This window comes from Notechis scutatus, chromosome 2, assembly GCF_049901735.1.
Source record: "Notechis scutatus isolate UNSWTSFEM ecotype Mainland chromosome 2, rNotScu1.2, whole genome shotgun sequence".
Taxonomy (NCBI): domain Eukaryota; kingdom Metazoa; phylum Chordata; class Lepidosauria; order Squamata; family Elapidae; genus Notechis; species Notechis scutatus.
The window spans coordinates 24,537,936-24,551,154 of NC_142010.1; the positions used below are offsets into that span (position 1 = coordinate 24,537,936).

The following is a 13,219-nucleotide window of genomic DNA, read 5'->3' on the forward strand; positions in this document are numbered from 1 at the left end:
AGTACGGCTGGAAAAGATTCTATCTATATCTATTTCTTTCTATCTATCTTTCTATCTATCTATCTTTGGGGTTCTGTGTCGCAGTGGTTAGAGGGTAGTACTGCAAGCTACTTCTGCAGCCAGCTGCCTACAATTTGGCAGATCAAATCCCACCAGGCTCAAGGTTGACTCAGCCTTCCATCCTTCTGAGGTGGGTAAAATGAGGACCCAGAGTGTTGGGGGCAATAGGCTGACTCTATGAACCACTTAGAGAGGGCTGGCTGTAAAGCACTATAAAACGGTATATAAGTGTAAGTGCTAGTGCTGTCTGTCTGTCTGTCCATCTGTCTGTCTAATAAATGCATATGCCGCCTATCTTGCTGTCCAAAGTGACTGTTAACCTGAGTGGGTGTGCGGGCTCACCAGTACTTTAAGGCAGTGGTGGGATTCAAATTTGTTTACCACCAGTTCTGTGGGCGTGGCTTGGTGGGCGCGCTTTGCACGTGCACAGAGGGTTTGCTACTGACCTTCTCCTGCAATCCTGCACTCTCCCTGCGTGTTAAACAGCTGACATGCAGCAATCCCGCTGTGCTGTGCGAAGCAGCTAAGCTTCAAAACCAGGAAATAAAGGTCACAATAGAGCCAGGTTGGGCAGGTGAGCTCAGTAGCTGATCCTCGAAGCTACCAGTTTAATCAAACCGGGCCAAATGGGTAGAATACCACCCTTAAGGTTCCATGAAGCTCTTCTGAAACCTCCCATTTTTTCCCCAGGCTTCAGGTGAAGCAGTGAGGCCCTGGTTCTAAAAATCTGGTTCTAAAAAATAAGCAAACACACTTCCTTAAGGTTTTATTTTCTAAATCATGGAAATGACACACAAGAGAGAAAAAAATACAGGAACCTAGCATCTGTATGGATGCAGAGTCTGGATGGCCAGTTACAACGTTTGCTATAGCATATTAAGAAAATGCTTTGAAGTTGACTGTGTAAATTTAATAAGTATTAAAACTCCATATCTGTTCCTCTTTCATTTTAACTAATGGGAGTCAATGTTCTTACCACCAAGAAATTTGAAGCTATTTTTGAGATTGCAGATGGAACTTTCTGCTGTGTTCTTGGCTGCTCACAGTATTCTTAGAAATCTTCTCCAACATCAAAGTTCAAAAGCATCAACCCATCCTGCTCCTTCAGAGCCCAACTTTTGCTTCCATCCATTGTTGTGGCTTGCACAATTCTGATCTTTGTAGTTGTTCCATGGCCGCTGAATATCTTTTCCAAGTCCTTCAAGGCTGCTTTATCAAGTGTGAGTCTGTGGCATTATTTCTTTTTTACTTGTTCCAAATGACTCCTTCTGTTTATTTTGGCTGTCTCATCCTTCCCATTTTCCCCCTCCAAATGGGTTACGGTTGGGGTTATTGATTGATGCTTGGCAGTTACCTCTGTGAATTTATGTTTTTGTTTTTCCTTCCATTCAATTATGTCCGATTCTGGGAGACGGCCTAGACAAGTTTCTGCAGTTTTCTTGGCAAGGTTTTTCAGAAGAGATTTACCTTTGCTTCCTTCCTAGGGCTGAGGGAAAATGACTGGCCCAAGGTCCCCCAGTTGGCTTTGTGCCCAAAATGGGCCTAGAACTCACAATCTCCTGGTTTCTAGCCTGGTGCCTTAACCACTACACCAAATTTGCTCTCACATTTATGTACCCCTACCATAAACTCTAAAAAAGTAGGGACGCGCTGGCTCAGTGGCTAAGACGCTGAGCTTGTCGATCAGAAAGATTGGCAGTTTGGCAGTTTGAATCCCTAGCACCAGGGGTGGGATTCAAATTTTTAACAACCGGTTCTGTGGGCGTGGCTTAGTTGGTGGGCGTGGCTTGGTGGTCATGTTATTGGCTGGGCGTGGCCAACTCAACATCACTCACATCGAGGTACGCATCTCCTTGCCTGGCCTCCCATGACTGTGGGGATGCTGCAACAGTCATAAGTGGGAAAAATGGTCATAAGTCACTTTTTTCAGTGCCATTGTAACTTTGAATGGTCACTCCACACAAGCAAAGTACCAGCAAAGGAGGGGAAAAAAACTCCAGAGAAGTTCCTGTGACAGGAAGTCTAGTCCTGCCAAGAATGTAATAAGGGTTAACTGAGAGGGTTAACAGTTTCTGTAAGCAACACCAGAATGTTTCCTTCCTGCCTTCCTTACAGGATTAGGCCAGTAATTTCTTCTAACAACTGGTTCTCCGAACTGCTTAGAATGTTAACAGCCGGTTCTAGCGAATAGGTGTGAACTGGTAGAATCCCACCCCTGCCTAGCACCCTGTACCGGAATGAGCTCCCGTTACTTGTCCCAGCTTCTGCCAACCTAGCAGTTCGAAAGCATGTAAAAATGCAAGTAGAAAAATAGGGTCCACTTTGGTGGGAAGGTAACAGTGTTCTGTGTGCCTTCGGTGTTTAGTCATGACCACATGACCACGGAGACGTCTTCAGACAGCGCTGGCTCTTCGGCTTTGTAATGGAGATGAGCACCGCCCCCTAGAGCCGGAAATGACTACCACGTATGTGCGAGGGGAATCTTTACCTTTACTTTTTACCATGAATCCCTTAATTTGGGCTAGAGTCAGAGCAACAGGATGGAGCTGAGTGTTTACTGGCCGGATGCCCTTCCCAATGCTTATGCAGAGTTCATAGCAGGTATTCTTTGCTTTGCGTCCTAGGAGAGAGATAAACATCTGCTGCTACCCAGGTTTGAATTCTCAACCTTCTGAGAAGGAGCGAGTGTCTTCACCACTAGGCCATTATGCTGCTCTATGTACCCCTACTATAACCATGACAAAACACACCAATTTGCAACAGGCAAACATTTTTCAGGCATAAGATTTTAATATTAGCCGTGGGCCTATGTAGTTATTAAAAAAAAACACATCTTAATACCTTTGGTTACCTCAGTTCTCAAAAGGGGACTTATGCCCAGCCTGTGTTGAAAAGCTACGATTAAGAGTGGTTGTTTTTTTTAAAGGCACAGTTCAATAAATTTATTTTGAACTTCAGAACCCTGAAGACTTCAGAGCTTGACTATCTAAGGCAGGGGTGTCAAACTTAGGGCCTGCAGGCCAAATCCAGCCCACAGGGTGCTTAGGTTTGGCATGTGGAGCCGCCTTGGAAACAGCGAGGGACCGGCCCGCGGTGCCTCTGCCACTGAAAATGGAGCTGGCGAAGGCCACGAACGGCCCTCCTGAGCTCAGTTTTTTCTGGCGGACGGTTGCAGGAGGCCATTGCAGCCGAAAACAAAGCTCAGGAGCGCTTGGGCCAGAACAGGTGCCCCAGACACAAATGACATTGAGCTGGCCATGCTGCCTGGCCACGCCCCACCTGCACCCCGAGGTCAAACATAACTCTGATGCAGCCCTCAAATGAGATCGAGTTTACACCCCTGATCTAAGGCACTATATCCCTGCTTACATTGGTCCAAACACCAACATTTGCAGGACAAAGACTCTTAAAGATGCTGGTGCTACTTTCAGAAGCCTGATTGTCCACTACCTTGTTCTGCGTTGTTCCCAACTTGAAAACCTTTCCCTAGGGAATTTTATTGGGTGGCCAGCCCATCCACCTTTAGAAAAAGAATTAAGGCACATGTTTTTAACCTGACCTAAATTGAGTACCTATGTGTTATTTTTAAATTATTTTAATGTATTGAATTCTTTTAAACTTAATAAGTTTTAATTGCATTTGTAGTTATACTGTGCTGTAGCTGCATGGATTGTCCAGTAACAGCAGGATGATGAGTTTTAAAGGCAATGAACTGCAAATAAATACATTAAATTAGAGCTTGCTTTCCTGTGATAAATTATATGATTCCAGAATTTACACCTGGTTTAGAGCTAATTAAAAAGAAAGCAAATTAGGCCAGGAGCGAGAAACTGTTGCTCATCATCAATTATCAATTATTTTGACCAGACTAGTGTCATCCAATTAAATAAACAAATAAACTTGATCTGGGGAAGACCGCTATTTCCATAGTCCTCCCTTTTAAACAATCACAAAGGAAAAAAGAAGACAAACAGAATTATCATTACAGAAAGGTTAGTCCATACTGGCTGGGAAATTCCATCCAGAGTTTTGCAGTGTTAATTCAGCGCCAGAAAAATAAACACAGATGGCTGACGCTTCATTTCACGTCTTTATAAACATAATACGTAGATTTTACAAACCAGTTGTAGATTTCCCCAACATGGAGCAAACTCAAACAGAAACCGTTACTTCAGTAGCTCAGAAACAGACATCAGTTTCACTTTAGTTCAGCAGACAAGCAAGAGGAGAGTAGCAGTTTCATTTTCAATAGACAGACTCAGAGCTTAACATAGCTTCAGAGCTGCAAAGCTTAATATAGACCCACACCTAGACTACTTATAGTTTCAGTTTCCAGCCTAGGTTATATCTAGTTTCAGTTTCCAAACTGTCCTCATTGGCTGATTTAGTTGCTGTGCCTATTCATTGGATGACCTTGTTACCATGCTCTGTTCCAGTTCATGAATATGACAAATTCTGGGAGTTGAAATCCATACATCTTAAAATTGTCCAGGCTGAGAAGCACTGGTTTGGATGCCGAGTTCGAAATAAACGGAGGACACCTGGACAAGGAAAGGAAAATAGGAAAAGGAAGTCCAGATGAAATACCGGTCTCTGGGGTATAATGCAATTAATGTACTTACGCCCTTCAGAATTTGGACTGCCTTAGCAATGGTTCCTGTTCTGTAATGGCAAATATGCATGGTTGGTATCCTATCCAGTAGGGCAGTATGTCTATAGAGATTCTCAGTCATGGTTGTCCCAAAGGTGCTTTTTTTTTTCTTTTTCCAAGAGGCAAACTGGACTTTCTGTTTTTTCTTTGAAGACATTTTGCTTCTCATCCAAAAAGCTGCTTCAGCTTTGACTGGATAGTGGGGGAAGTCAGAGCTGAAGAAGCTTCATGGATGAGAAGCGAAACGTCTTCAAAGAAAAAACAGAAAGTCCACTTTGCCTCTTGGAAAAAAAAGCACCTTTGGGCAGTATTACTCTCAGCAAAACTGTCCACCCATTATTTTTAAAGAAAGAGGTTTTTTTCCCCCTCCAAACTTGGTCTAATTTCAGTGGTGGCCAGTGGATTGTTCCAAATGCTTAGTGCAGTAATGGGATTCATTTTTTTTTACTACCGGTTCTGTGGGCGTGGCTTGGTGGGCGTGGCAGGGGAAGGAGACTGTAAAATCTCCAGTCAGAGGTGGGATTTGCCAGTTCTCTGAACTACTCAACATTTCCTCTACCGGTTCTCCAGAACTGGTCAGAACCAGCTGAATACCAACTCTGTTGCTGTTCCTTTCCTTTCTTTCTTGGTTCAAAAATCAAGAATTGATGCAATGCAGGTAGTCCTCGACTTACAACACTTCGCTTAGTAACCATTCCAAGTTGCAACGGCACTGAATCATGCGACTTAGGACCATTTTTCACACTTACGACAGTTGGTCACGTGATGAAAATTCAGGCGCTTGGCAACTGGCTTATATTTATGACTGTTGCAGTGTCCCAGGGTCATAGGATCACTGTGACCTTTTGACAAGCAGAGCCAACGGGGGAAGCCAGATTCACTTAACAACCGGGATACTAACTTAGCAACTGCAGTGACTCACTTAACAACTATGGCAAGAAAGGTCATAAAATGGGGCAAAAATCCCTTAACAAATGTCTCAGTTAACAACAGAAATTTTGGGCTCAATGGGGTTGTAGATTAAGAACTATCTCTGCCAGGCTGGTTTTTGTAACTATCTGGGATCACTTGGGCTTTGATGAAAGAAAAATTGGGTGTTTAATGAGCTTGTATACAGATGCGCCAATCTCCTTCTATTTGTTCATTTTAAATTAAAGGGCATTATATTATATTGGGGTAGCCATGCCACAGCCTGAAATGTATTTGCATTCTCATTTATTTTCTTCCCAATACTTGCATTTCCATTATTCTACAAAATCTGGACCTCAGCCTTACTGGCTTCAGCGCTACCATCCTCCCAGGCCACCTCCAGCCTGGTGGATATCTAGGTAGAATGAAATATTCCGATTTTCCTTATTGGCTATGCTTGGAGATTCTGGAAGCTGTAGTATCCCCATATGGAGAATGCCAAACTGGGGACAGCTGGTTTATTTAAGTACAGGTAGTCCTCGACTTACGGTCACAAGTGAGGCCAAAAGTTCTGTTGCTAAACGAGACATTTGTTAAGGGAATTTTGCCTTATTTAATGACCTTCCTTGCCAAAGTTGTTAAGTGAGTCATGGCATTTGTTAAGTTAGTAAGACAGTTGCTTGGCTGGCTTTCCATTGACTTTGCTTTCAACTCAGTACAATTCAGATTATTACAGTCTTGGACCAGAGACCAGAATTTACACTCAGTAAATATGCAATTAAAAAATTCTAGTATAAAGTAATAAACAACAACTAAAAACTATGATAAAATCCAGTGTGTCAATTATACATGGTCTAACTATACTAAAATTACAATCCATTAACTGTGTGGCCTGTTGTCAGTTTATTACTAAAAGGGAAAGGAATAAGTAGTGCAGAGGGTTTGCAACATTTGTTGTATAAAATAACTATGGTGAATTAGGCAAGTGTTTCTAACGAATCCCCAGTCCTTCTCACTCTGACCTCGTTTATCAGAAAAACCTAAAAGGTGACCCTGGGACACCGTAACCATCATACAGTTTTTCTCCGAATGCCATCACTCTGCTAAACAAATAATTCCCTCAACACTGTCCAACTATTTACAAAGTCTGCACTACTATTACTATTAATCTTCTCATCACTCCTATATTGACTGTTTCCTAGTATGATTTGATTGCTTATTATCATTACCTTTATTATCAGAGTACAATGTGTACAATGAGATTGGCTATTGTACCCTATGACTATTATTAAGTGTTGTACCTTATGATTCTTGACTCTTGATGAATGTATCTTTTCTTTTAGGTCCACTGAGAGCATTTGCACTAAAGACAAATTTCTTGTGTGTCCAATCACACTTGGCCAATAACGGAGTCTATTCTATTTCTATTTCTATTTCTATTTCTATTTCTATTTCTATTTCTATTTCTATTTCTGTTTCTGTTTCTGTTTCTGTTTCTATTTCTATTTCTATTATTTCTATTTCTATTTCTATTCTGTATATGAGTCAGTTGCCAAGCATCTTGGGTTGGGGCTGCTGCGATGGCCGTAAGCGTGAAAAATGGTCATAAGTCACTTTTTTCAGCGCTGTTGTAATTTTGAATGGTCACTAAATGAATTGTTGTAAGTCAAGGACTACCTGCAATTTCATTAAAGGTCTGATTCAGTTTGACTGAAGTTTACAAAAAAAAACACCATAAGGAGACTGGTAAATATGTTTTCCAACTAATTACTTTTATTGAAAAAGATAAGTTTTTGTGAGTTACAGCACACTTCAGATACATCAAGTGGCTTAATTCATATAGATTTAAACTGGAATGAGGAAAAAGAAGACAAGCCGGTTTGTAGATGAAGGTTACAACCTGAGATAGATTGCAAAAATCCATTTATTTGTTGAAGCCTATTGAGGCACCCTGAAACCTTTTGATGTATGTGAGTTCAGCAATCTCTTGCACTTAAAAGTTTCTTAAAGGGGTGTTCAACTCTCATCTTTCCCCAAAAGGTTGTTTTGAAATCTGCAATAATATCCTGGGAGATTGAAGGCTTCTGCTCTGGCTTTGTCCTCGTTTTGAGTGCTGATGCCAACAAAGTGGCATCCATTCATTCTTTTTGCCCAAGGACTGACTTGTTTACAAATTTCGTCCCATTTACAAAGTCACTGATCAAGCAACTGGCCCCTGATTTAAATCTTGGCCATGCTAAACAGTGTCATTCCCTGGCTGGAAGCAAAGTTTTTTGTTTCCTCAGCTTCAGTTTTCTAATTTGCAAAATGGGAAGAGAGAGAGAGTGCCTTGCCTTAGTAGGCTTTTATTTCCACGGCCTGCGAATGTTGCAAAGCATTTCACACATGACAAATACTAACCCTGAGTGACTCCACTGGCTCTGCAGTCCTCGGGCACGTCAACCTGATTGCTTGAAATCATCTTCAGAGCGGAATTATACTTAAAATATTATAGACATTCTCGCTGTCCCTTTCAAAACAAATAACTCGCTAGGATTTGGGGAGGGGGGGAGTTTAAGGTTGAAGACCTCTGTCAAATTGTCGGGAAGAGAGAGGGCTTAAGAAAGGGACTTGGGCGGGGCAACTTGGCAAAGTGTTAAAATGAAATTGGCGCACTGTCTGACAAGGTGGCAACACTAGAAGCTGATGACTTGTATTCGAAATAGCAAATGCTTGCCTGGAAATAAATAAGCCAAAGACCTAAAGTAAATTAGCCATTAGCAGCAATAGCAAAATGGCGAAGCATTTTTTAGTCAGTGTATCAGCACCTCCTCCTTCCACTGAAACAATTAGGGAGTATGTGCAGTGCCCAGAAGATATGAGCTATGTAGTCCCAGGAGGGGCAATGTAATTTTAGCCAGAGGCTCACTCCTTCCTGCCTGCCTCCTGCCATCCCTATATCTTCTTTTCCTTCCTTCCTTCCTTCCTTCCTTCCTTCCTTCCTTCCTTCCTTCCTTCCTTCCTTCCTTCCTTCCTTCCTTCCTTCCTTCCTTCCTTTCCTTTCCTTTCCTTTCCTTTCCTTTCCTTTCCTTTCCTTTCCTTTCTGGAAAATTTTGGTGTGTGATTGCAGGAAAGCAGGAAAATAATAGAAGGGGATTTATTTATTAATGGGTCCATTAATAGCTTGTCTGATAGATGGCAACTTAGCCCTGGTGCCAAGAAATCTGGGAAGAAGAAGCATTTGAAATTGTTCCAAGAGACTCCATCAAAACTCACTCACTAGAAACGAGTCTTGGAAACTGCTCCATCTGCTTTGCAAGGTTCTGAATTCAACTTCCTGAAGCCCAGATAGTTCTGGCTTCCTCAGTCTTCCCCAACTAGGGTTGTTGTAATAAAACCCATGGGCCCAATTTTTGTAAAAAGCTAAACCAGGGGTGGGATTCTACTGGTTCGCACCTATTTGCTAGAACCGGTTGTTAACATTCTAAGCAGTTCGGAGAACCGATTGTTAGAAGAAATTACTGGCCTAATCCTGTAAGGAAGGCAGGAAGGAAACATTCTGGTGTTGCTTACAGAAACTGCCTCTCTGTTAACCCTTATTACATTCTTGGCAGGACTAGACTTCCTGTCTCAGGAACTTCTCTGGATTTATTTTTTCCCCTCCTTTGCTGGTATTTTGCTTGTGTGGAGTGACCATTCAAAGTTACACTGGCACTGAAAAAAGTGACTTATGACCATTTTCCCACTTACGACTGTTGCAGCATCCCCACAGTCATGAGAGGCCAGGCGAGGAGATGCGTGCCTCGATGTGAGTGATATTGAGTTGGCCATGCCCAGCCAATAACATGACCACCAAGCCACGCCCACCAACTAAGCCATGCCCACAGAACCAGTTGTTAAAAAAATTGAATCCCACCCCGAGCTAAACCATAATTTTTGATACATAAATCCACAAGGGGCCGGAATCACATATCAGTGTAAGTCAAAACAAATTGCATTTTGGCTTTGCAAGATGAAAGCAAAGGCATATATTAAATAAATGCATCAGAGAACATGTCTGCAATAGATTCCACTTTAAATCTTTATTTATTCTCCCACCTGTATTCTCTGCTGCTTTTATTTGATGTGCTTTTGTTGCTTATAAATTTATCAACAACCACTAACAGTCGGTTATTTCATTTCATAATAGTGTAAGTCAGGGATAGGCAGAAAATTAAATGGGGTGTAAGAAATTAGGATAATTGAAATAGCCTTGTATGTGTTCACAAATCTCAGCCATTTTGTTCTCTGTTGTGCAGCAAACTAGGTCGGGGTTACATTTGCATCCGAATCATCTTAGTATAAATAAGGTTGTGGTGTTCTTGATTAGCCAAGTTAACTAAGTTCAGTTTGGTTAACCAAGCAAGTTACCAAGCCAAACCAAGCTTGATTAACTAAGCTCAGAGAGCACCAAGGACTCTATAGCTCAACCCTGGGCAACAGATATTATCTTCTATTGGTATAAATAAAGTTTTATAGACCAGAGTTTGTTGATCTATGGTGTCACGCCCCAGTTGGAACCTGATTTCGAGGGAGAGATGACAGCTGACAGGGAGTGGGAGTGTGGCTACGGTGTCTGTGGAGAAAATTGGGGAAGGGCAGAGGCCGGCTGGGCATTCAGAGGAAGACCCAGGCCCACTCCCTCTTCATCGTAGGACATGCAGGGAGGAATGGATAAGGGAGCAACATGGTTTATGGGGGAGGAAAGGGCCCTGATCCCCTTCATGGGCTGCAGCTGGGAAGACTGTTTAAAAGGGCAAACTGCACATGGCAAAGTTGCTGGAAGCAAACCGTGAAATTATTCTGGTTTGTCAAGTCTTATCTGAATCCTCCCAAGTGTGTGTAATTCATTATCTTTTGACGTCTTCAATCCCTTATCCTGCTCTGTCTCGTTAATTGCTGCAGTTTGGTTTGTGTTGGTTTTTCTTTATAATTTATATGTACTTTGAGTTTGGATGGAATTTCTTTCTTTTAAAAACTGTTCTTGGGAGAGTTTTTTCTCCAGCCGATGATAATTGGACATTGGAGGCCAAGTTGGAGGAATTAAAGGGACTTTACCTATTTTTGTGACTTTGTTGTTTTTGTGCCACGCCCCTGGTCATCACATATGGTTTGTAGATTAAATGATATTGGTTAGGTTCCTACAGTGTGCTAAGCTGGAGCCACATAATAGTTTCCAATAAGTTCTATTCATGAAATGCAGCAGGGAAGTGGTCCTTGTACTAATAAAATAATTATAAAATAACAAGATTTATTCAGGCCTTTTAATTTTTTTAAAAAATGCTTTTGATAGTTTTAATATTTAACTCGGCAGAAGTATTTGGGAGTAGGTGGTGCATAAATGCGAAACATAATAACAAAACAAAGGGGATATATTATTCTAGCACACACAGAGAGAGTTTATACAGGACTTCACCCTTTTGTGTTTGTGGTGGTAGCAGCCCAATGAAGCGTCCGGCCCATCTGGATAGAAAGACGTTCCAGGGAAGATTGGCTGCCTGCATCTTAGTTAGCAGAGCGATTTGTGGGTGGGAAAGACACCAGTGCCCTCTACTGAAGCGCACACATGCTTCAGAGAATAGAATAGCATATGGCTGATGATGCAGAGGTGTGAATGCATTGGTTAAGGACACATCTCTCTAACACAAAACTGTGCCTCCACAGTTACTCATTCTGGAGTGTCAATTAAAACACGTCTTGGCAGCCAGTGTGGACCACAAATAATGAGTGATTGAAGAAAGAGATTGTGTAGCTGCTTCTTCCATCTACCATCTCTCTTCACACATTTTGCATCGGTTTCAAAGGTGCAAAATCTAATGAGCTGGAGTGGACAGGGGGTCGTAAGACATGAATGCAATAAATAACAATGGGGGAAGAACATGAGATTTCATTGTAAATTGATATAGAGCTATGGCTCTCAACCTTGGCAACTTTAAGATATGTGGACGTCAACTTCCAATATTCGCATCTTCAAGTTGCTAAGGTTAAGACACAGTGACCTAGTGGTTCTGTGCTGCAGAAGTCCAGATGGGCACCAGATGGCAGCAAAGAGATACAAAAAATTCGTAAAAAGCAATTTGTGTCAGAAGAATCATTTAGTAAGGACTAACCAAAAAAAGAGATGGAGACAGGTAGTTCAGTGAAATAGTCAGCAGCCTGGATCACATCTACTCAGCCATAATGTACTTTGTTTGATTTTGGCTTAGTATGATGTGAAGCCAGCTATTGAGATTTGTAAACTGTGATTTATAGCTTAATATGTTGTGTGAACCCAGCCAGTTGTGGCTCATTCAATGAACCATGATTAAACAAACTATGGGTCCTACTAATCCATTATCCATCCATCCATCCATCCATCCATCCATCTATTAGCTAACTAGCTATCTCTAGTTAGCTAGCTAGCTCTCTAGCTATTTATTTGAAATAAAGCTCTTTGAATTTAGTATGGCTTGCTTCTAAGTAATTAGATATAAGATAGCAGCATCTTTCAGAAAAGAAAGGCAGTTCTACCTTAGAAGTCTATGCAACTGCGGTTACCAAATCTCTCAGAAAAAAAAGCAATGCAAAACCATGGATTGTTGCAAATTGATACCCCAAATATCACCAAGGGTGGAACTCAGCTTTGATCTCTAAATTATTTATAACAGAAATACTAATTGTTCTGTGGTGAAATCAGCCTTTGTAATTCCTTTGTTCAAAGATTATAATCTTGAACAAAAAAAGCTAACCACCGTATTTTAGTTCAATTCAATGTGCGCAGCAGAGCTACCGTGTTTCTCATATAATAAGGCCGGGTCTTATTTTTTTTTAAGCCCCGAAAAAACGGCTAGGTCATCTTTTCGGGGGTGACTTAATCCCCCCCCTTGCATCCTCGGGCAGGCGGGCGGTGACAGCTTGGGTGTTGACCTCGGCGTTGGTGAGGTACTTTGTATTGGGAGACCTTCTGAGACCGTTGCTTTCCATTCTCCCCGTGCTGCCGCGGCATTTAGAGCAACGTTGTGCTGTTTGGCGCAGCCACGCAGCATTTAGCGAAGCCATGCGGGGCCGGCCAGGGGTCTTTCCTGTAAATGGAGCCCAGCGGAAACACTCGGCTTCAGGCGCTCCTGTCGCCGCCTTCCCGGGCATCGTTCGAAGGCAAAGCCCATTCTTTTAAAAACAACACCCTACTACCGGTACGACAAAGCCTGCCCTGCCCAAGAGGGCAGCCCAACCCCACATGGGGAGGCGAATCTCCCGGGGCCACAGCACAGGATCAGCCCACCCCGGGAGAAGCGCCCAGCTGCCATCCCTGCCTGGCACCGGGCAGAGCGCGAAGAGCTTCGCCTGGGGCGCCCAGTGCAGCTGACAGGCAGGCCCTCCTGCCCGGCGGCGGAGCTCTGGCCAAAGCAGTGAGCACCTTCCCGCCGGACCCTCCACTCCTCCCACCAGGGCCGTGCCGGAGCCGGGCGGGGTTGGCAGAGCCGGGAAAGCGAGCCGCTGGTGTGCACCCGCCTGCCAAGCGAAAGAACCGGGCTGACTCGAGCTTGGCTTCCTTCCCAAGTCCCTCCAGCCCGACCCAGAAGGGGCCACTGGGAGAGGCCG

General features: G+C 42.9%; 1 protein-coding gene across 2 annotated transcripts in view; it reads left to right on the forward strand.

Annotated features, from left to right (window-relative positions):
* Positions 1–13,219, forward strand: part of GABBR1 (gamma-aminobutyric acid type B receptor subunit 1) — a 209,408-nt gene that overhangs the window by 56,121 nt on the left and 140,068 nt on the right. The window lies entirely within an intron of this gene.